This window comes from Coregonus lavaretus, assembly GCF_964263955.1.
Source record: "Coregonus lavaretus genome assembly, chromosome: 18".
In the NCBI taxonomy this organism is placed as follows: Eukaryota; Metazoa; Chordata; class Actinopteri; order Salmoniformes; family Salmonidae; genus Coregonus; species Coregonus lavaretus.
The window spans coordinates 4,802,824-4,826,945 of NC_140005.1; positions in this window are offsets into that span (position 1 = coordinate 4,802,824).

Genomic DNA, 24,122 nt, shown 5'->3' on the forward strand with positions numbered 1-24,122 from the left:
GGACGCTGGAGGAGGACGCTGGAGGAGGACGCTGGAGGAGGACGCTGGAGGAGGACGCTGGAGGAGGAGGACGCTGGAGGAGGACGCTGGAGGAGGAGGACGCTGGAGGAGGACGCTGTATGTACTGTAAATGAGCAAGTTGCTGTTATTTTGAAGACATCCCTAAGATATATCTGCCACAAACTTCTTCAACTAGTATCATGGAAATATTTTTAGCCAGGTGAGTCCACAAAGTCTTCTTCAGGAATGTCCTTTTCTAGTTTTCAAATCTCTAATTGATAAAGTTGTAATGTGTTGATTCTCTTCGCTGCAGATCTGACCCATCACACCACTCTTCAAGAGGCCCACTACGCTCCAGATCACCTTCTGTGCTCAGAGGTCGTTGATGAGGATCTACCTCATCACACGACTCTTATTAATCATTTTATTTTTATTTTTTAACAATGGGCCTTTATATACTCTGTTGCAGACTTTCTATGCATGTAATACAGTGGGGAAAAAAAGTATTTAGTCAGCCACCAATTGTGCAAGTTCTCCCACTTAAAAAGATGAGAGAGGCCTGTAATTTTCATCATAGGTGCACGTCAACTATGACAGACAAAATGAGAAAAAAAAATCCAGAAAATCACATTGTAGGATTTTTTATGAATTTATTGGCATATGATGGTGGAAAATAAGTATTTGGTCAATAACAAAAGTTTCTCAATACTTTGTTATATACCCTTTGTTGGCAATGACACAGGTCAAACGTTTTCTGTAAGTCTTCACAAGGTTTTCACACATTGTTGCTGGTATTTTGGCCCATTCCTCCATGCAGATCTCCTCTAGAGCAGTGATGTTTTGGGGCTGTCGCTGGGCAACACAGACTTTCAACTCCCTCCAAAGATTTTCTATGGGGTTGAGATCTGGAGACTGGCTAGGCCACTCCAGGACCTTGAAATGCTTCTTACGAAGCCACTCCTTCATTGCCCGGGCGGTGTGTTTGGGATCATTGTCATGCTGAAAGACCCAGCCACGTTTCATCTTCAATGCCCTTGCTGATGGAAGGAGGGTTTCACTCAAAATCTCACAATACATGGCCCCATTTATTCTTTCCTTTACACAGATCAGTCGTCCTGGTCCCTTTGCAGAAAAACAGCCCCAAAGTATGATGTTTCCACCCCCATGCTTCACAGTAGGTATGGTGTTCTTTGGATGCAACTCAGCATTCTTTGTCCTCCAAACATGACGAGTTGAGTTTTTACCAAAAAGTTATATTTTGGTTTCATCTGACCATATGACATTCTCCCAATCCTCTTCTGGATCATCCAAATGCACTTCAGACGGGCCTGGACATGTACTGGCTTAAGCAGGGGGACACGTCTCGCACTGCAGGATTTGAGTCCCTGGCGGCGTAGTGTGTTACTGATGGTAGGCTTTGTTACTTTGGTCCCAGCTCTCTGCAGGTCATTCACTAGGTCCCCCCGTGTGGTTCTGGGATTTTTGCTCACCGTTCTTGTGATCATTTTGACCCCACGGGGTGAGATCTTGCGTGGAGCCCCAGATCGAGGGAGATTATCAGTGGTCTTGTGTGTCTTCCATTTCCTAATAATTGCTCCCACAGTTGATTTCTTCAAACCAAGCTGCTTACCTATTGCAGATTCAGTCTTCCCAGCCTGGTGCAGGTCTACAATTTTGTTTCTGGTGTCCTTTGACAGCTCTTTGGTCTTGGCCATAGTGGAGTTTGGAGTGTGACTGTTTGAGGTTGTGGACAGGTGTCTTTTATATTGATAACAAGTTCAAACAGGTGCCATTAATACAGGTAACGAGTGGAGGACAGAGGAGCCTCTTAAAGAAGAAGTTACAGGTCTGTGAGAGCCAGAAATCTTGCTTGTTTGTAGGTGACCAAATACTTATTTTCCACCATAATTTGCAAATAAATTCATTAAAAATCCTACAATGGGATTTTCTGGATTTTTTTTTCTCAATTTGTCTGTCATAGTTGACGTGTACCTATGATGAAAATTACAGGCCTCTCTCATCTTTTTAAGTGGGAGAACTTGCACAATTGGTGGCTGACTAAATACTTTTTTTCCCCACTGTATCTGTGAATTATGAAACAATTATTGAATGCAGATGTGCAATTATAATTTTTTTGCCCTTGCTTGATCTATTTTAAATTTAAGAATATGTTGCAGATTGAAACTTTAATTGGTACCTTTGGAAACAAATAGAAACGTAATGAACAATGTTTTAAATATCCAACTATTTTCTGCAGTAAGTAATAGGCTGTAGTCAGGTTAGGATGAGGTGTTAACTATGACCAACTGGTCGTATGGTGGTCAGAAAAATATGTAATATTCTGGTCAGTAAAAATACGTCATTTTTCAACCAGTTTGCGACCAGAAGAAGATTTTGGCCACTGGGTTCATATAGTAATTTTTTTTATTTTATTTAACCAGGTTAATTACTTTTATTTAAACAGGTTCGTGTCATTGAGATGAACATTTTATAAAAACGTATTCAATAGTTTTTGTCTCTCTTGATATAACAGTTAAATGACATGGCCGGCTAAAAACACAACGGCTCTTGTTTAATGAAACAATATTATTTATTTACATGTTTTATCAAAACCATGTTCGTTAAAACAGAACAAAACTTCTCATGCAACATATAGCCTTACAGATCTAAACAAAAAGGCACTTTTTTATGAAACGAACACATTGCATAGGCTATAGGCCTTTTATCCATCACTTTAAATGCCTGTGGAGAAAGAGGATTGTCGCTCACAGAGGAAGGCTGGAGCATGGAGCGTCTCTCCTCCAAAATTCGACCACACACACTGAATGCCCGCTCGGAGGGGGCACTGGAAGCCGGGATGGTGAGGACGTGGCGAGCAAGGTTGCTGACCGCAGGGAACTGAAATCTCGGTGCCTGCCAACACAACAGAAAAGCACTGGGTCTGCTTGTTAGACTGGAGTTTGACTGCCTCATGGTCTCGTTTATTTAGTTTTCCAGTGGTCTTGATTCAGGCGTAATGATATCTGCTCCATCCTCCCACTAGGAGGACTCACGGTATGTAACTGTTGGTCTCTGTCTGGCTGTGAGGGTTTTGGCACTTCATCAGTGGGGGGACTTACGGCTCCGGCCCTCGAAGCCCAAAGTCATAATGAGCTCCATGGTTGCCTGCATAACCTCCTCACCTGCAGTTTCCTCAAGCATCTTCAACAGACACAACTTGGGGGTCAAAAACATTGCTATCATAAAAAGCATGTGGAGAGGACGTAGTCACTACTAGGGGTGTTTGTAGCCACGTGCGACGTTAGGATAGGCTATATGTTGTTGGAGATCAATTGTTTTCTACTGTTTTACAATATCATGGAAAGAACCAATATAGTTGAATGAAACAAGAGCTGTTGTGTTTTCAGCGGCAGAAATCCCCCCCGTCGTTAATTTCTGTAGGCTATACGGTTGAAGTCGGAATTTTACATACACCTTAGCCAACTACATTTAAACTCCGGTTTTCACAATTCCTGACATTTAATCCTAGTAAGAATTCCCTGTTTTAGGTCAGTTAGGATCACCACTTTATTTTAAGAATGTGAAATGTCAGAAGAATAGTAGAGAGAATTATTTCTTTCAGCTTTTATTTATTTCATCACATTCCCAGTGGGTCAGAAATTAACATACACTCAATTAGTATTTGGTAGCATTGCCTTTAAATTGTTTAACTTGGGTCAAACGTGTCGGGTAGCCTTCCACAAGCTTCCCACAATAAGTTGGGTGAATTTTGGCCCATTCTTCCTGACAGAGCTGGTGTAACTGAGTCAGGTTTGTAGGCCTCCTTGCTCGCACACGCTTTTTCAGTTTCTGCCCACAAATGTTCTATAGGATTGAGGTCAGGGCTTTGTGATGGCCACTCCAATACTTTGACTTTGTTGTCCTTAAGCCATTTTGCCACAACTTTGGAAGTCCATTTGGAAGACCCATTTGTGACCAAGCTTTAACTTCCTGACTGATGTCTTGAGATGTTGCTTCAAGCTTTTGAAGTGTCTGTTCTATATCTAGGAGATATAAGAAAGATCAGGAAATATCGTCGTTTTTTTGGACACATATTTAACCCCTTATTTTTGTTGCCACAAAACTACCTCCATAATTCCCTTCATTTGTTTGGGTTACCTTCAGATGAGTCCCATGACACTTGTGGGGGGCCGTAGAGCAAAACAGAACACCATTGTGTTAGTGAGAGTGCTCTTTAGGTTTCTTTAGTGGGGTCATATTAGTTTGCCAAACCTTTTGGACACTACAGACCTTTTTTTTGTGAGAAAACCGATTTTCAGGATGTCTCATGGTCAGACAAACACCGCTGTCGCTCGGCCACCGCAGAAGCAGAAGGCCGACATATTGCGGATGGATTGAGACGGAGCCCGTGCAGATCTTTAGCTTAAACTGACAGATTTTTATGGGGAATTTTGTTATGTTACTTAGATTGATGTGAAAGTGATAGAATATACAATAGAATGATAGAAAGACATCTACCAGAAATCAGTAAGAAATACAATACAAAATGTGTATCCAGAAGTTTTCTGTCTGACCACCTCTCCCGACGCAGCATGAACGATGCCCTCTACTATGACCAATCCTGATAACTGAGACATGCAAAAACACTAGGTAGAGGCAGTTCTAGCAGAAATATGTTTTCATTTATTCACATGTTCACACGTGCGTTCACACGTTGACGTGTTCAACAAGACGGTTGAACATGTCAACGCGCTCGTATAAGCATTAACGTGCGTGTGAACGCCTAAGAGAAAATAAATTTTAATGTGTCCAAGTTCATTCAAGACAGTTTCTTAGGCGCTCAGTTACACTTTGGGTGACTTATCAGAAACTACATTAGGCTCAATTTGGGCCCCTTTTCACCCCTCATACACACAGCTGGTAGTGATTAGACCCTGTTGTCTTTGGCACAGTGTGTGTGTGCGTGTGCGTGTGCGTGCGTGTGTGTGTGTGTGTGTGTGTGTGTGCGTGTGTGTGTGTGTACTCAGAAGTGCAATGAGGAAAATGAAGCTGCAGATAACAGTTTATCAACAGTCCCTCTGCTGCCAAAATAAACTGTCATACCCTCATACACACACGTTACTCACACTGACACACCAACGCACACACACACACTCCAACGCACACACACACACACACTCCAACGCACACACACACTCCAACGCACACACACACACACACTCCAACGCACACACACACTCCAACGACACACACACATAACACGCACACACATTTATACTGACTCCGCACACACGCGCACAAACTCACTTACAATCATCAAATACATTGCTGCTACACTGTCTATCATACTACTGATAATGATTACTGCATTGTTGGGAAAGAGCTGGCAAGAAAGGCATTTCACTGTACTTGTGACAACAATACTTGAAACGTCATCAACACAGTAACACAGGGGGCGTGTTCATGTACCCCTGCCCTGCTCACACACCGGGGTAGAGTCACCCCTCCTTACCGCTCTCTGTATACAATATAAAAACACTTTTGCTAAGCTTATTAGGAAATCCAACCCATTCAATTCATTCTAAGGCATACGTATGTTCTTTAGTTTGTTTGCGTGTTCATTTGTTCGAGCTAACAGTGTAAAGTGCAGTTACAGTTTTTTTCAATTGTTTAAGCACAATTTTGAAAACATGGCCCGGTTTGTCAAAACACTACACACAATTAACACAACCCTACACCAAAGTAGCACAACACTTCAGATCATTTGCAAAATGGAACACTTTAGTCAAAACTATACACGACTTCATAAAAACAATATTTTGTTACCATACGAAACACACACATTTCATATGACTTCAATCTTTTTGAACTACTTACACACTGCTGTTGCTAACCTAAAACACTTTTAGCAAGTCTAATTCTCAGTGATTAGAGTACTGTAAATGAAGTACACAGAGAAAGTGCAACTATACAAACACTACACAAGACCAATGCTGCAGACTGAGGAAAATATCATTTATTTCTCTCCATATACCCAAATCAGTCAACATGGAGAATCACAACAAAACATGTCCCAGTTTTCATGCTACTACAGTAGTGTGCATAACACTGTTAGCTCAGCAAACAACAGACAAACGTAAAATACTGTATCCAGTACAGGTTACAATTACAGTAAATAACAACAACAAACATAAAAAATAATCTGAAAAAAACTGACAATATTGTACAGAAAATACTACAGTAAACATACTATACATTACCTCTTCGCCTAGCTGGATCTGGCCAGAGAATTTCATCAACATCACAAGCAATATCCTCATTAGCAAGACAACGCGGGAAGAACCGTCTTGAATGTCGAATCCATCCTTGCACAGCTGTGGTGTCGACTTGGTCACAGGCGTCCTCCATGGCCTGAATGAGGGGTACCTGAGCCTGGGGCTGGAGATCGTAAATCTTCCACCGCCATGCAGAGAAAAACTATTCGATAGGGTTTAGAAACGGAGAGTATGGTGGAAGGTATAGTACTGTCAACTGTGGATGGTGTTGAAACCAGTTCTGGACCAAAGCAGACACAAGCAGACACAATGACACATTGTCCCAGATGACAGTGTATTGCATCTGGTGCATTTCATTACCTGCTGTGACGATGTGGTGCAATCGGTTCAAAAATGCGAGAATTTGAGGTGTGTTGTAAGGGCCCATTTTGGCATGACGGAGGAGAACCCCATGCTGTGAAATGGCAGCGCAAAGGGTGATGATACCCCCACGTTGCCCTGGGACATTGATTATAGCCCTGTGGCCAATGATATTTCTGCCTCTCCTTCTTGCTTTTGTGAGGTTGAACCCTGCCTCATCAATATATATGAATTCATGCAGGATTTCCTCAGCATCCATCTGCAAAACTCTCTGAAATACAGTGAAAGACAAGATTGTGTAGTTCAGGATAGGTCTAGTATACAGTCAATGTAAAAAAGTAATGTGTGCAGTATGCAACATCACAGTGCTAAAGTGAACAATACAAACCTCCACATACTCGTGCCGCAGCCTTTTGACCCTCTCTGAATTCCGCTCAAAAGGCACTCGATAAAGTTGTTTCATTTGAACCTGATGTCTTTTCAGGATGCGTGCCAGTGTTGACTGAGAGACCTGATGGACATTATTGAAAATGGCATGGTCACCGATAATGTTGGCTTGTAGTTCTCTGAGCCTGATAGCATTATTGGCCAAAACCATGTTTATTATCTCTCTCTTGTTCTTGCGTGAATATGGGCCCCCTTCCTCCTTGTTGTTCCCGACCCTCAATCCTATGTAGAGAATAATACATGTAACTTACTGTACAATGTCACAGGAAGGGGTATCACAAGTGTTGATATGGTGCATACAATAAGCGGCTGATTACTGTAACTGTAGACAGATCTTCTTTTACCTGTTTTCCTGTCGAAAAGTCCTTATGACAGATGCCACTGTATATCTGCTAAGATTTGGCTGAACTCTCAGTCCAGCCTCCCTCAGCGTCAATCCGTGGTTCACAACATGGTCCACTAGTGTTGCACGAATGTCATTTGATAAGTTTGGTCCTCTTTTTCTTTGTGCACGTTCTCCTCCTGCTTCAGGTCTTCCTCGACCTCTGGCTCGGCCTCTGCCTCTTCCTCTACCTCCTTCTCCTCCTCTGTGTACTCCTCCTCTCACCCTCACTCTTCTTCTGACTCCTTCCATTTTGGTTGAAGGCAGGTGAACCTACCTGCTGCATTTTTATAGTGCTTAAACCTGATTGGTGTGTCTACAATTTAGCAATCATGTGTTTGTGCACCTGATGGCTGTGTTTAACAGATTTGCTCATAGGTGTGGTAATTTGACAGTCAGTGCTTTGGAATTGCAAGGAAGTGACATCATGATATACTTCTGTGTCTGATGTATACAAGTGTGTTAAGTGTTTTGCAAATCACTGTGTGTAATGTTTTGCAAATAGTGTGAAGCTGACAATGTGCTTACAGTTGTGCAAATCTAGCCTTGTGTTTTGCTCCTTGAGTGTAAGGTTTTGCTAATTGTGGGAAAAGTTTAATTTTAGTGTGTAAGCAATCGTAAAAAACTGTAAATGTAAGTAAACAGAAAGTGGTGGCAGAGAGATACTTCTGTAATAGCATTGTGTGTGTGTGTGTGTGTGATTGTGTGTGTGTGTGTGTGTGTGTGTGTACGTGTGTGATTGTGTGTGTGTGTGTGTGTGTGTGTGTGTGTGTGTGTGTGTGTGTGTGTGTGTGTGTGTGTTAGACCCCTCTGGTTTCTGGGTGCATCTAAGTAAAGGCCAGTCATAAACGCTGAATCCTGTTGAACATTACAATCAGAGAAAGAGAGAGCCCTAGGGAAAAGAAAGGGGGAGTTGTCTTCTGTTAACGGAATTATTCACTCAAAGCAACTAATTGATTTAAATTGTTAAATTACTCCAATATATGAGAACAATCAATCAGCTCTTTTGTTGTTCAACGTGACGTGCCATTCCATAATGGCTTCTGTGACTTCTGCTAGCAAGCATGAGGGCGAAAACTGCAGTTTACTTAAAAACTAGCAGTCGTTCAATGTTCTCGGTGTAACAGTTGGGATAATGGGACAATTCGGAGTACAACGCATTTCTCATCCCTGGATTGAGGTACGTTTTCCAAGCCATATCTCGCAGGAAGTCTGTCCAATCCTAGTGCAGCTGTGAGCAAGTGGGTCAGATCTGCTGGCTAGAAAACGTAGCTACACACAACAATAGCAAAGTCAATATTAGCATGTGAAATAGCTAGCTAGCTGAAATATCCCTGAAACAAACTGCACTATCAATTTAGGAGTTACAATCTCACCATGTTCAACCTGGTAGAGATCGTGTGTCTACAGTCTACCTCAAAAACTGTGGGTGACTGAATGATCTACAAATCACCTTGTATCATAAATAACTACTTATTATTATTATTATCTGTAGATCAGTCAGTCAGTCACAATTTACCCAGGATACATTACGGTTTGGAGCCTCTCGAACACGGCCCGTGACTGAGTGAGGTTGCTGTGGCAACGCACACAGGCCCTGCGATGGTTGAAAGGAAGGAGACGAGAGGAGAAATGCTTTGCGTTTTGGTAGTTGACAGTGATTTATACATACAGTAGATGACCAACAGGGACACATTCTTTTCACACCCGGTGGGCGGTGCTATACGTCACAGTGGGCGGTGCTGTACGTCACAGTGGGCGGTGCTATACCTCACAGTGGCCATGGGTTTCAAAGTACAAGGACTGTCCGATTGTCACACCAGCCTTCGCTTTGGCTCCCCCTCCTGTCCAGCTCAGGCGTTCGGCTTCGACAACCTTCTAGTTGCTGCCGAACCTGCTGATAGCAAACGCCCTTCACTCATCAACCCCAGACTTGTCTCGTCATCATTACACACACCTGGTTCCAAATCCCCACTGTATATATACTCCCTCTGTCATTTGTCTTTATCGGTCACTGTATATGTTGCTTGTTTTCCTGAGAGGAATCTCTCCTACTATTTCCTGAGTACTTTATATTTTGCACTTTGGGTTTCGTCCCGCTTTAAGCTATGGTGCTTTAATAAATTCAGTAGTTGTAAACCTGCGACTGCCTCCTGCCTGCCTACTCCTCTCTACACCTGTGACACCGATGCGCATCCACATTCAACCGAGAACCCTCCACCTGGGACTAAACTAAGTTATGGTGGGTTTATACTTTCTAGTTTACAATTGGCTGGACCAGTTTTTTCCCAAAAGTGAACGATGTGTAACGTCAGGTTTTGCTGGCTAGCCAACCAACAATGTCAATGCCGCTATCAAGCCAATCTACTAAGTTTACCTGAATGAAATATGTGAAACTGATCATGACTAGATTTAATTTAATTTTCACTGCGATTGGTTAGTCAAAATGCAATAATACCTGCATACTGTCGATCACTGAGATGAATTATTTGCGTTGCTTCATTAAAAACTGTTAATCTGATTTCCTTGGTCTTATTCATTTATACAGTGCCTTCAGAAAGTATTCACACCCCCCTTGAAGTTTTCCACATTTTGTTACAGCCGGAATTTAAAATGGATTCAATTTAGATTTTGTCACTGATCTACAAATAATACCCCATAATGTCAAAGTGGAATTATCTTTTTAGAAATATTAATTTAAAAAGATGATAAGCAGAAAAGTATTCAAGCCCTTCGTTATGGCAAGCCTAAATAACATCAGGAGTAGTTGCATGGACTAACTCTGGGTGCAATACCGGTGTTTAACATTGTTTTTTAGTGACTACCCCATCTCTGTACCCCGCACATACACATATCTGTAAGGTCCCTCAGTCGAGCAGTGCATTTCAAGCAAAGATTCAACTACAAAGACCAGGGAGGTTTTCCAAAGGCTCATAAAGAACATTGAATATCCCTTTGAGCATTAGTGAAGTCATTAATTACACTTTGGATGGTGTATCAAAACACCCAGTCACTACAAAGATACAGGTGTCCTTCCTAACTCAGTACACCCAATCACTGAGTACCACTCTTCATTTTTTTAAGCATGGTGGTGGCTGCATCATGTTTTGGGTATGCTTGTCACGGGGGAGTTTTTAAGCATAAAAAGAAAATGAATGGAGCTAAGCACAGGCAAAGTCCCAGAGGAAAACCTGGTTCAGTCTGCTTTCCAACAGACACTGGAAAACAAATTCACCTTTTTAACCTAACATGCAATGTTTACCAAGACGACATTGAATGTTACCGAGTGGCCTGGTTACAGTTTTAACCTAAATTGGCTTGAATCTATTGCAAGACTTGAAAATGGCTGTCTAGCAATGATCAACATTCAACTTGACAGAGCTTCAAGAATAAAAAATAACCTAATGGTCAAATGTTGTAAAATCCAGGCATACTTACACACCCAGTCTCATTACTTTGCGTGAATGATATCTCTCAACTTTAAACAATGTGAATACAAAATCATTTGTTTAGCTTTCTATGCTGTGCCTGCATGAAAAGAGCAAACATAACATTTGTTCACTTCATCTTTGTGGCTCTCTGATGAAACAGTTAACATCCATTACGGTAGTTAGTAGTTAAGCTTAGCCAGCCTGTGCTCTAGCATGGCTTAGTGGTGTGTTGAATAGATTCCGAGAGGACGAGGCAAAGCCAGAGGGATAACTGGGCCCCAAAATCTGTCTTCTCAGATGCAGGTGGATTTTTTTTTCTTTTTTTTTTCCTACAATTTATCTTCTTAAAATGTGATTTTAATCCTAACCCTAACCTTAACCACACTGCTATCCTTATGCCTAACCCTAACCTTAAATTTTGACCAAAAAGCAACAAATATGTTTAATGAATTGTTACGATATAGCCATTTTTGAGTTTGTGGCTATGGTAGCTAGTGGAAACTGCTGTGCCTGTTGTGCCTCCTACTGACTGCCTTCCATTTTTTAAAGACATTTATTTTCACCGTTAGAGCGGCCACTGGAGTATCTGGTCAATATAATGAATAATCCGTGATAGATTCCACCATCTGGACATGAGCTCGGCCCGTTCTCGACACTGTGTGCAACCCGTATGTGCGCTGAAATCTACGCCCACCCAGGGGGAAATGGTGTGAAAAATGGTGTGTCCCCTGACTGACGAACTGTTCTGAAGCCACTGCTCCTCCATCTTGGTTTTGGAAGCTATAGAAAATGCATTTATTGAAGTCAACATTTGTACTACTGGTACTGTGGTCCTCTGTAGCTCAGCTGGTAGAGCACGGCGCTTGTAACGCCAAGGTAGTGGGTTCGATCCCCGGGAACCACCCATACACAAAAAATAAATAATGTATGCACGCATGACTGTAAGTCGCTTTGGATAAAAGCGTCTGCTAAATGGCATATCATCATTGTAAAATAGATTTTGGAAGCTATAGAAAATGCATTTATTGAAGTCAGCATTTGTTTTTTTGCCATCTTTATTCTATTACAGACACCTTAATGCTTTTAAATTATATTATGTGAGCTAAAAGGCTGAAAGGCGGGCTACACGGCCTCGTCTTCCTAGTATCCTGATGGCTAATGTCCAATTGCTGGAAAATAAACCTTATGAACTCAGAGCGAGGCTCCAATCGCAGAGGGACATTAGACATGGTTTACGGACGATACACTCGACTCTGCTATTCAACCAGACAGCTTTTCTATATTTTGTATGGATTGAACGGCAGCTTCTGGTAAGAGTTGGGGGGAGGGGTATGTTTCCTCATCAACAATTCCTGGTGTACCGAAAACATCTCGAGCTCCTGTACGCCCGACCTGGAGTTTCTGATGCTAAAATGCCAAACCCCACTATATCTCCTCTCACCCGGAGGATTGTTGCGGGTGACTTTAATCAAGCACATAAAAATATATAAATATATATATCCTAAATATCACTAACATGTATCCTGCCCCACAAGAAAGAAAAGCTTGTGGGGCAGGATATGCCAGCTGGCTGGTGTCTTCTCTGACATCTTCAACGTGTCCCTGTCCCAGTCTGTAGTCCCCACCTGCTTTAAGGAGACCACCATCGTCCCAGTGCCCAAGACAAACAAGGTGACATGCCCAAATGACTATCGCCCCGTCGCACTCACCCCTGTCATCATGAAGTGCTTTGAGAATCTGGTCATGGCCCACATCAAAGCCATCATCCCAGGCACACTGGACTCACTCCAATCTGCCTAGCGCTCCAAACAGATCCATGGAAGATACCATTTCCATCACTATTCACACGGCCGTAACACGTCTGGACAAGAGGAACACCTATGTGAAAATGCTGTTCATTGACTGTTGTTCCCTCCAAGCTCGACATCAAGCTCAGAGCCCTGGGTCTGGACACCCCCCTCTGTAACTGGATCCTGGACATCCTGACAGGCAGACCCCAGGCTGTGAGGATTGGCAACAACACCACCTCCACACTGACTCTCAACACAGGGGCCCCCCAGGGGTGTGTCCTCAGCCCGCTGCTGTACTCCCTTTTCACCCACGACTGCGTGGCTTTGCACGACACCAACTCCATCATCAAGTTTGCTGACAACACCACGGTTGTAGTCCTGATAACCAACAACGACAAGTCAGGCTATAGGGAGGAGGTAAGTCAACTGGTATTGTGGTGCCAGGGCAACAACCTCTCCCTCAATGTCAGCAAAACAAAGGAGTTGATCGTTATCTTCAGGAAGCAGAGGAGGGAACATGCCCCGATCCACATCAACGGGACTGCAGTAGTGAGAGTCAGCAGTTTTAAGTTCTTCTGCGTCAAACTCACCAAGGACTCGACATGGACCAACAACACCACCACTCTTCTCAAGAGGGCGCAACAGCGTCTCTACTTCCTAAGACGGCTGAAGAAATTCGGCATTCCACCAAAGGTCCTCTCCAAATACTACCACTGCACCATCAAGAGTATCCTGACCGGTTGCATCATGGCCTGGTACGGAAATTGCTCCGTCCAAGACCGCAAGGCCCTCCAGTGGGTGGTGAAGACAGCCCAGTACATCACTGGGACCGTGCTCCCACCCATCCAATACATCACTGGGACCGTGCTTTCACCCATCCAGGACATCACTGGGACCGTGCTCCCACCCATCCAGGACATCACTGGGACCGTGCTCCCACCCATCCAGGACATCACTGGGACCGTGCTCCCACCCATCCAGGACATCACTGGGACCGTGCTCCCACCCATCCAGGACATCACTGGGACCGGTGCTCCCACCCATCCAGGACATCTACTAGAAACGGTGCCTGAGGAAGGCCCGCAGCATCATCAAGGACCCCACACACAACCCAGCCACGAGCTGTTCTCCCCCTGTTCACTTCAGGAGCATGAGGTCTGATACCAACAGGCTCAGAGACTGTTTCTATCTAGAAGCATTCAGACTGCTGAACACTTGAACTGGACTGACCACCTGCTCAGACTCTCTGCACCTTAGCACACCCACACAGACACACACACACACACACACACCCACACAGACACACACACACACACACACACACACACACACACACACAGACACACACACACACACACACACACACACACACTTGTGCTACACACACAACACAACTGCTGCTACCAGACTCTCATTATGATTGCTAAATACTGCACAATTTAAACATTTGCCACCAATCCCCCCCTTCCTCAAAACATATTGGACTATACATGTTGCCTTCCTGTATTATACTTAAGCTAAAAGGTTTATTCAATTCTACTGAGCCATTTACTTTATGTTGGTATTCTTATCTTGTATTATTTCTTATTGTTGTTGCATTGTCGAGAAGGAACCTGCAAGTAAGCATTTTGTTGGACGGTGTATACCATGTGTATCCCGTACATACGACTAAAACTTTAAACTTTGAACTTTCACAGTATTATTCCAACCTCATAGTGTGTAAATATATATTTTAAAAAACCGGAAAAGCACGTTTTTGACTTTAAACGGCCACACAAGTAGAAATCCACTTTTTCTAGCTGAAAGACGATGGCCATGTTGCACAACGATTTAAGTCAATAAGTCATCGTTTTAGTCAAAGTATGATATATTGGGCTTGAAGTGACAAATCCAAACTACCCATTTCTTGCCAATCCGTGTGAATGCAGTGTCTTTTCCTATGATATGACATACAAATTATGTTCTGCCTAATCAACTCAAATCAAAACACATTTTATTGGTCACATTCACATGTTTAGCAGAAGTTATTGCGGGTGTAGCGAAATGCTTGTGCTTCTAGCTCCGACAGTGCAGTAATATCTAACAATTTCACAACATATACCCAATACACACAAATCTAAGTAAGGAATGAATTAATAATATATACATATATGGACGAGCGATGTCAGAGCGTCATGGACTAAGATACAGTAGCATAGTATAGAATACAGTATATACGTATGAGATGAGTAATGCAAGATATGTAAACATTATTCAAGTGACTAGTGTTCCATTTCTTAAAGTGGCCAGTGATTTCTAGTCTATGCCTATAGGCAGCAGCCTCTAATGTGCTAGTGATGGCTGTTTAACAGTCTGATGGCCTTGAGATAGAAGCTGTTTTTCAGTCTCTCGATCCCAGCTTTGATGCACCTGTACTGACCTCGCCTTCCGGATGATAGCGGGGTGAACAGGCAGTGGCTCGGGTGGTTGATGTCCTTGGCGATCTTTTTGGCCTTCCTGTGACATCGGGTGCTGTAGGTTTCCTGGAGGGTGGGTAGTTTGACCCCGGTAAAGCGTTGGGCAGACCGCACCACCCTCTGGAGAGCCCTGTGGTTGCGGGCGGTGCAGTTGCCGTGCCAGGTGGTGATACAGCCCGACAGGATGCTCTCAATTGTGCATCTGTAAAAGTTTGTGAGGGTTTTAGGTGCCAAGCCAAATTTCTTTAGCCTCCTGAGGATGAAGAGGCTCTGTTGCGCCTTCTTCACCACACTGTCTGTGTGTGTGGTCCATTTCAGTTTGTCAGTGATGTGTACGCCAAGGAACTTGAAGCTTTCCAACTTCTCCACTGCGGTCCCGTTGATGTGGATAGGGGGGTGCACCCTCTGCTGTTTCCTGAAGTCCACGATCATCTCCTTTGTTTTGTTGACGTTGATTGAGAGGTTATTTTCCTGGCACCACACTCCCAGAGCCCTCACCTCCTCCCTGTAGGCTAACTTGTCATTGTTGGTAATCAAGCCTACTACTGTTGTGTCGTCTGCAAACTTGATGATTGAGTTAGAGGCGTGCACGGCCACACAGTCATGGGTGAACAGGGAGTACAGGAGTGGGCTGTGCACGCACCCTTGTGGGGCCCCAGTGTTGAGGATCAGCAAAGTGGATATGTTTTTTCCTACCTTCACCACCTGGGGGCGGCCCGTCAGGAAGTCCAGGAAGTCCAGGACCCAGTTGCACAGGGCAGGGTTCAGACCCAGGGCCTTGAGCTTAATGATGAGCTTGGAGGGTACTATGGTGTTGAATGCTGAGCTATAGTCAATGAACAGCATTCTTACATAGGTTTTCCTCTTGTCCAGATGGGATAGGGCAGTGTGCAGAGTGATGGCGATTGCATGGTCTGTGGATCTATTGGGGCAGTATGCAAATTGAAGTGGGTCTAGGGTGGCAGGTAAGGTGGAGGTGATATGATCCTTGACTAGTCTCTCAAAACACTTCATGATGACAGAGGTGAGTGCTATGGGGCAATAGTTAGTTCAGTTACCTTTGCTTTCTTGGGTACAGGAACAATGGTGGCCATCTTGAAGCATGTGGGGACAGCAGACTGGGATAATGAGAGATTGAATATGTCCGTAAACACACCAGCCAGCTGGTCTGCCTACATTTAGTTTCAGGTAAATAGTTATCTACCCACTCATAGAACATAGACTATCACCAAATTGACAGGAGATTCATGAGTTTCATTTTTGGATTGGATTAAGGATAACCCAATTAGGCCAAGAAAGAGCCTGTGTTGACAGCGGAAGCCTGAATCAGAGATGTGTTATGTGTGTTTCAGTTCCCCCGCTCATCTGTCACAGCCGAGGGAAGCCCTGCATCAAAGTCAGTAAACCATCTATATCCCACTCCTTTGTTCTCCCCCCTCTCCCTCTCTACTCCTCTCCCCCCTCTCCCTCTCTCCCTCTCTCCCCCTCTCCCCCATCTCTCCCTCTCTCCCCTCTCTCCCTCCCTCTCTCCCTCTCTCCATCTCTCCCTCTCTCCCCCATCTCCCCCCTCTCTCCCTCTCTCTCCCTCACTCTCTCCCCCTCTCACCCTCTCCATCTCTCCCTCTTTCCCTCTCTCCCCCCTCTCCCCCCTCTCTCCCTCTCTCTCCTTCCCCCTCTCTCCCTCTCCCCCCTCACTCCCTCTCCCCCTCTCCCCCTCTCTCCCCTCACTCCCTCTCCCCCTCTCCCCCCTCTCTCCCTCTCTCTCCCCCTCTCCCCCCCTCTCCCCCTCTACCCCTCTCCCCCTCTCTCCCTCTCCCCCTATCCCTCTCTCCCTCTCTCCCCCCTCTCTCCCTCTCTACCCCCTCTCCCCCTCTCCCTCTTTCCCCCCTCTCCCTCTCTCCCTCTTCCCCCCTCTCCCTCTCTCCCTCTCCCCCCTCTCTCCCCCCTCTCCCCCTCTCCCCCCTCTCCCCCCTCTCTCCCTCTCTCCCTCTCTCCCTCTGTCCCCCCTCTCCCCCTCTCCCTCTCTCCCCCTCTCCCTCCCTCTCTCTCTCCCCCCTCTCTCCCTCTCTCCCCCCTCTCCCCCTCTCCCTCTTTCCCCCCTCTCCCGCTCACCCTCTTTCCCCCCTCCCCCTCTCTCCCTCTCTCCCCCTCTCTCCCTCTCTCCCCCCTCTGCCCCTCTCCCTCTTTCCCCCCCTCCCGCTCTCCCTGTTTCTCCCCTCTCCCTCTCTCCCTCTCTCCCCCTTCTCCCCCTTGTCCTCTCCTGTCCTCTCCTGTCATCCTGTATTGTCCCCCTCTCTGGCGTGTCTCTCTAGTTTGTTATCGCCATGAGAACCTTATCGTGATGACGCGGCACAACTTAGAAGTTAAATCATGGTGAAAATAGTTATCTATCCACTCATAGAACATAGACTATCACCAAATTGACAGGAGTTTCATGAGTTTCATTTTTGGATTGGATTAAGGATAACCCAATTAGGCCAAGAAAGAGCCTGTGTTGACAGCGGAAGCCTGAATCAGAGATGTGTTATGTGTGTTTCAGTTCCCCCGCTCATCTGTCACAGCCGAGGGAAGCCCTGCATCAAAGTCAGTAAACCATCTATATGCCTCTCCTTTGTTCTCCCCCCTCTCTCCCCCTCTCTCCCTCCCTCTATCCCCCTCTCCCCCTCTCCCCCCTCTCCCCCTCTCTCCCTCTCTCGCCTTCACTCTCTCCCCCTCTCTCCCTCTCTCCCCCCTCTCCCCCTCTCCCTCTCTCCCTCTCTCCCCCCTCTCTCCCTCTCTCCCCCCTCTCCCCCTCTCCCTCTTTCCCACCCTCCCGCTCTACCTGTTTCTCCCCTCTCCCTCTCTCCCTCTCTCCCACTTCTCCCCCTTGTCCTCTCCTGTCCTCTCCTGTCATCCTGTATTGTCCCCCTCTCTGGCGTGTCTTGATCTGATGAATTCCTCCAGTGGGATCCTCTCTCTGACGTACTACGCTGTGTATACACACACACACACACACACACACACACACACACACACACACACACACACACACACACACACACACACACACACACACACATTCACACACAAATGCACACACATACACATACACACACACACACATAGACATACACACATACACACACACATTCACACGAAACACACACACACACACACACATACACACACACATACTAACGCATGCACACACACACACACACACTCACATTCACACACACACACACACATACACATACACACACACAGACACACACACATACGCACACACACACACACACACACACATGCACACACTTAGAAAACTCCCCCCCCATTCTCCCACTCATTCTCCTGGCCCCAGACAACAAGGATCTGACGTCACGTCACACTGGCTGCTACTGCAGTGGGTGTGTGTGTGTGTGTGTGTGTGTGTGTGTGTGTGTGTGTGTGTGTGTGTGTGCTCCTGCAGTATTGATCAACACTGCATGAGGAAGGATCTGTATTAATACAGTATTGATAAACTAACTCTGAAGGAAGCTCAGCCTAGTTTGAGAGCTCACACCCAAACCGTCAAACGACGGAGAAAAGTTCTCCATAAGCTTAACATTGAATGTTACTGTAGTCAGTGATAGTTTGGTGTCAAGGTGAAGGATCGTCTGTTTTACCTATATCTGTCTATGGTGGGAAACTACAGGAAATGCAAGCTTTAGTTCCAGCCCAGCACTAAAGCATCTGATTACACCAACACAAAGTTACCTGTGGCAGTGGTCAGACATCTCTTCCCCCTCTCTCCGTCCTCTCTCTCTCTCTCTCTCTCTCTCCATCCTCTCTCTCTCTCTCTCTCTCCGTCCTCTCTCTCTCTCTCTCTCTCTCTCTCTGTCCTCTCTCTCTCTCTCTAACTTCCTTATCTCTTCCTCCTCTCTTCCTCTTCTCTCTCTCTCTCTCTCTCTCTCTCTCTCTCTCTCCGTCCTCTCTCTCTCTCTCTCATCTCTTCCTCCTCTCTTCCTCTTCTCTCTCTCTCTCAATTCAATTCAATTCAATTTCAATTTAAGGGCTTTATTGGCATGGGAAACGTGTGTTAACATTGCCAAAGCAAGTGAAGTAGATAGTAAACAAAAGTGAAATAAACAATAAATATTAACAGTAAACATTACACTCAGAAGTTCCAAAATAATAAAGACATTTCAAATGTCATATTATGTATATATACATTGTTGTAACAATGTGCAAAAAGTTAAAGTACAAATGGGAAAATAAATCAACATAAATATGGGTGTAATGAATACTCGGACAGAGTGGTAAGATCCAATCGCAGAATAGCGATGCTTTATTAGAGTACAGACAAGGGTATAGCTTAATCGTGGTCGGGCGGGCTGTGGTCAAAACCGGGCAAGGCATAGACAGGCAGAGGTACCAAAGGAGCGGGCTTAGTCGTAGTCGAGGGCACAGGCACAGGATCAGAGCACGGTAATCACTGGGGTAGACAAGCAGAGGATTAAGCAATTCGGGAAGTCAAACAAGGCACAGGTCGGATACACGGTTAATCAAAACAACAAACTCTCTCTCTCTCTCGGAACAAAACGCTTAGCAAGTCACAAAGGAACAATACCTCGCACCGACTGAACCTCTGAGCACACCTTATATCCTACCCTAATTACGGACAGGTGTGCTCAGAACTCAGGTGAACCAGATCGAGTCTGATGACTCCCCCTCTCTGTAGATCGGGGAAGTGTCAGACTCTGTCTAGACCCAGCCAACCCCCGATCCCTTACAGTATCCCCCTCCCCAGGGCCGGCTCCTGACGGCCTTCTACCTCTACCGGGTGGTCTTCCTCTGGGTCGGGGTCCGGGATGATCTGGGTGTTCAGCATGGAAAGTGGCCTTGAGAGCGGGGTCTAGTATGTCCTTAGCAGGAACCCAGGACCGTTCCTCCGGTCCATATCCCTCCCAGTCCACGAGATATTCGATGCCCCCTCGTCTCCGTCTTGACTCCAGTATCTCGTGGACTGTATAGGTGGTGTCCTGTTCATCCTCCAAAGGTGGTGTAGTAGGTTGTTGAGCGATGGGTGGATACATCGGGCTATAATGGACAGGTTTCAACAGGGAGACGTGGAACGTTGGGTTTATCCTGTATTGTCGAGGGAGTAACAGACGGTAGGTGACAGGGTTAATACGTCTCTGTACTTTGAAGGGACCAATGTACCTGGGTTGGAGCTTCTTGCAGCTCCGTCGGAACCGCAGGTCTCGGGTAGACAGCCACACTAATTGCCCGGTTTGATAAGTGGGAGTAGGTCTCCGGCGTCGGTCGGCATAGGTCTTTTGCTGCTGTGAGGCTTGACTGAGATGTTGATGGGCCGTCTCCCAGACCTGCGCACTCCGACGGAACCACTCGTCCACCGCCGGTACCATCCCGGGTGCGGTATCCCACGGGAACAGGGGTGGTTGATGCCCTAGAACACACTGAAAGGGCGTTAGACGTAGGGAGGTGTGAATGAGTGAGTTCTGAGCATACTCTACCCAAGGCAGGAATCGGCTCCACTCTTGCGGCTGCCGCGAACATTGTTGCCGTAGATACTTCCCAATTTCCTGGTTGAGCCGTTCTGTCTGCCCATTGGCCTGGGGATGATATCCGGAGGTGAGGCTCACCGAGATGCCCAAGCGTTCGCAGAAGGCCTTCCAAACCCGGGATACGAACTGGGGTCCCCGGTCGGAAACAATATCCTCTGGAACACCAAACTGCCGGAACACCTGGTTAAATATAGTCTCCGCCATCTGAGTGGCGTTAGGTAAACGGGTCATGGGTACTAACCGACACATCTTGGAGAATCGATCGATGACCACGAGAATTACAGTATGGCCCTCTGATTCTGGTAGGTCGGTAACAAAGTCCATCGCAATGTGCGACCAGGGTCGTTGAGGAGTTGGCAATGGCATCAGCTTACCCTCCGGTAGTGCTCGAGGCGCCTTGGACTGAGCACATACTGGGCAGGATAATACGTAGTCTCGGACGTCATCTGTGAGGGAATCCCACCAGTATTTTCGACTGATGAGTCGGATAGTTCGAGTGATTCCGGGATGACCAGATCCTAGCGACGTGTGGCACCATTCCATCAGTTGAGGTCGAAGCGGAGCTGGTACAAACACCTTCGACACCGGGGTTTCTGGAGGGGCTGGTTCCGCTTGTAGGCTCTCCTGAATCGTGTCATCGATAGCCCACCTCACAGGACCAGCACGGCAACTCATGGGGAGGATAGGTTCTGGTTCAACCGGTCTGTCCGCGCGCTCGAACCGTCGGGAAAGCGCGTCCGCCTTACAATTCTTGGACCCGGGAATATAAGAGACAGTGAATTGAAAACGGTTGAAGAACAAAGACCACCTTGCCTGTCGGGAGTTCAGTCGTTTAGCACTGTGAAGATACTCCAGATTGCGGTGGTCCGTAAGCACTTGGAACGGATGAGCTGCTCCCTCCAGCCAATGTCTCCACTCCTCCAGCGCTAACTTCACCGCCAGTAATTCACGATTTCCCACGTCGTAGTTCTGCTCGGCCGGATTCAGCTTCTTCGAAAAAAAAGCACAGGGTCGTGATTTGGGAGGCTCACCTTGGCGCTGGGATAGCACGGCTCCAACTCCAACCTCCGAGGCGTCCACCTCCACGATGAACGGCAAGGTAGGATCCGGCTGACATAAAATGGGGACAGTGGTGAATCGTTGTTTCAATGTCTCAAAAGCCTGCACTGCCCCCTCCGTCCATTTCAGACCACGCCCCTTGTGGCTGGTCATCGCCGACAGGGGAGCAGCGGTGGTGCTGAAATTACGCACGAACCGTCTATAGTAATTGGCTAACCCCAAGAATCTCTGAAGCTCTTTCACCGTCTGGGGTTGAGGCCAGTCTCGTACAGCTTGTACCTTGGATTCATCCAGTCTTACCCCGTCGGGAGTGAGTATGGCCCCAAGGAAGGAAATCGTCGTGACATGGAACTCACTCTTCTCGGCCTTCACGAACAGAGAGTGTTGGCGGAGTCGGTCCAGAACCTGTCGTACATGGGACACATGTTCACTCAGAGAGTTAGAGTAAATTAGGATGTCATCAATGTACACTATGACGAAACGATCAATCAAGTCCCTAAAAATGTCATTCATGAACGCCTGGAACACAGAGGGCGCGTTAGTAAGTCCATAGGGCATGACACAATATTCATAATGTCCTCGATGGGTGATGAAGGCGGTCTTCCATTCATCCCCCTCTCTAATGCGCACCAGATTGTACACACTCCTGAGGTCCAGTTTACTGTAGATGGAGGCCTGCCCCACCTGCTCGAGGGCTGCTGGAATCAAAGGAAGGGGGTAACGATTTTTAATGGTGATATCGTTCAAACCTCAATAGTCTATACAAGGACGCAGTCCGCCATCCTTTTTCTTAACAAAGAAAAAACTGGATGCCGCTGGAGACGTAGATGGGCGAATGGCCCCTTGCTGAAGTGCCTCGTCAATATACTTGCTCATTGATTCCCGTTCCGGCTGTGACAAAGGGTAGATTCGTCCGCGAGGAGGGGTAGCCCCGAATAGCAGATCAATTGCACAATCCCAGGCCCGATGTGGTGGTAACACGGTAGCCCTCTCCTTGGAGAACACCGGCGCGTAATCCTGGTACTCTGTAGGAACAACAGTAGACACCGCACCCTTCGCATCCTCCACAGTAGACGTTTTGCAAGGTAAAATTAGGCACTCAGCCCTACATACCTCACTCCAAGCCGTGATATCGCCAGATTTCCAGGAGATGACCGGATCATGGGTAACGAGCCAGGGGTGGCCGAGGACTAGCGGCTCCCGTGGAGCGGCGATGACGAACAGAATGATGTTCTCATGGTGCAGAGAGCCCACTTGTAACTTGATCTCCCCGGTACGGTGCGTAATGAACCCAGTGCCCATGGGCTCACCGTCTAGCGCGTTGACTCGCAGGGGAGGTTGAATTGGGATAAGTTGAACCCCCAACTCCTCAGCAAGACCCATATCCAGAAAGCTGGCCGCCGCTCCGGAATCAATAAGTCCTTCCAACCTGCGCACTTTCTCTCCGACAGATAAGGTAACCGGTACATACATTTGTCTAGATGTAATGTTCAAAACGGGAGTCTCACTCACCGGTTTGGCAGTTCCGAGGCGATATCCTGGGGTATGGTTAGGTCGTACTGGACAGTGACGAACGAAATGACCCGACTGACCACAATACAGGCATAGTCCGTCTTGCCGACGTTGTTGTCTCACCGACCCTTGTAGAGGTGACCGTCCCAGTTGCATAGGTTCCTCCTCAGATTCTCTCCTCCGCTCTGTCGATTGCATAGGACCAGTGATCGAGGGCTCCCGAACAGTGGATGCCTTGTGTTGCACTATAAGATTATCAATAGCGATGGCTATTTTGATAAACTCATGTAGCGCAGTGATATCTCCTCGACAAGCCAACTCAGTCTGTACGTCTTTGCGCAGCCCTTTTCGGAAAACTGTGAGCAAAGCAGTCTCGCTCCATCCGCTACCGGCTGCTATAGTACGGAACTCTAAAGCGTAGTCGGCTACTGTGCGACGGCCCTGCTGAAGTTCGCACAGTTGGTCTCCCACACTACGCCCAGATACTGGGTGGTCGAACACCTCTTGAAACAGTCTCTTGAACTGAACTTCCGCATTCAGCTCGGGGACCTCAGCTGCCCAAAGCGCAGTAGCCCAATCCAGTGCTCTTCCCGTTAGCAGAGAAATCATGAAATCCACCCTGCTACGGTCATCGGAAAACATAGTACGATTATATGACAGATACAGGGACATCTGGAGTAGAAACCCCTGACATTTGCCAGGTTCCCCGTTGTACCTTGTAGGTAGAGAAATCGGAGGTGCATGACGAGGACTGACCGTGCTCGGTGTGGTGCCTTCAGCCGCACCAGCGTGGAGTAGCTGTAGAAGTTCATCCATCCGTTTCTCCTGTATCTCCCATCGCCTCTGTAATTCCGCTGGATCCAT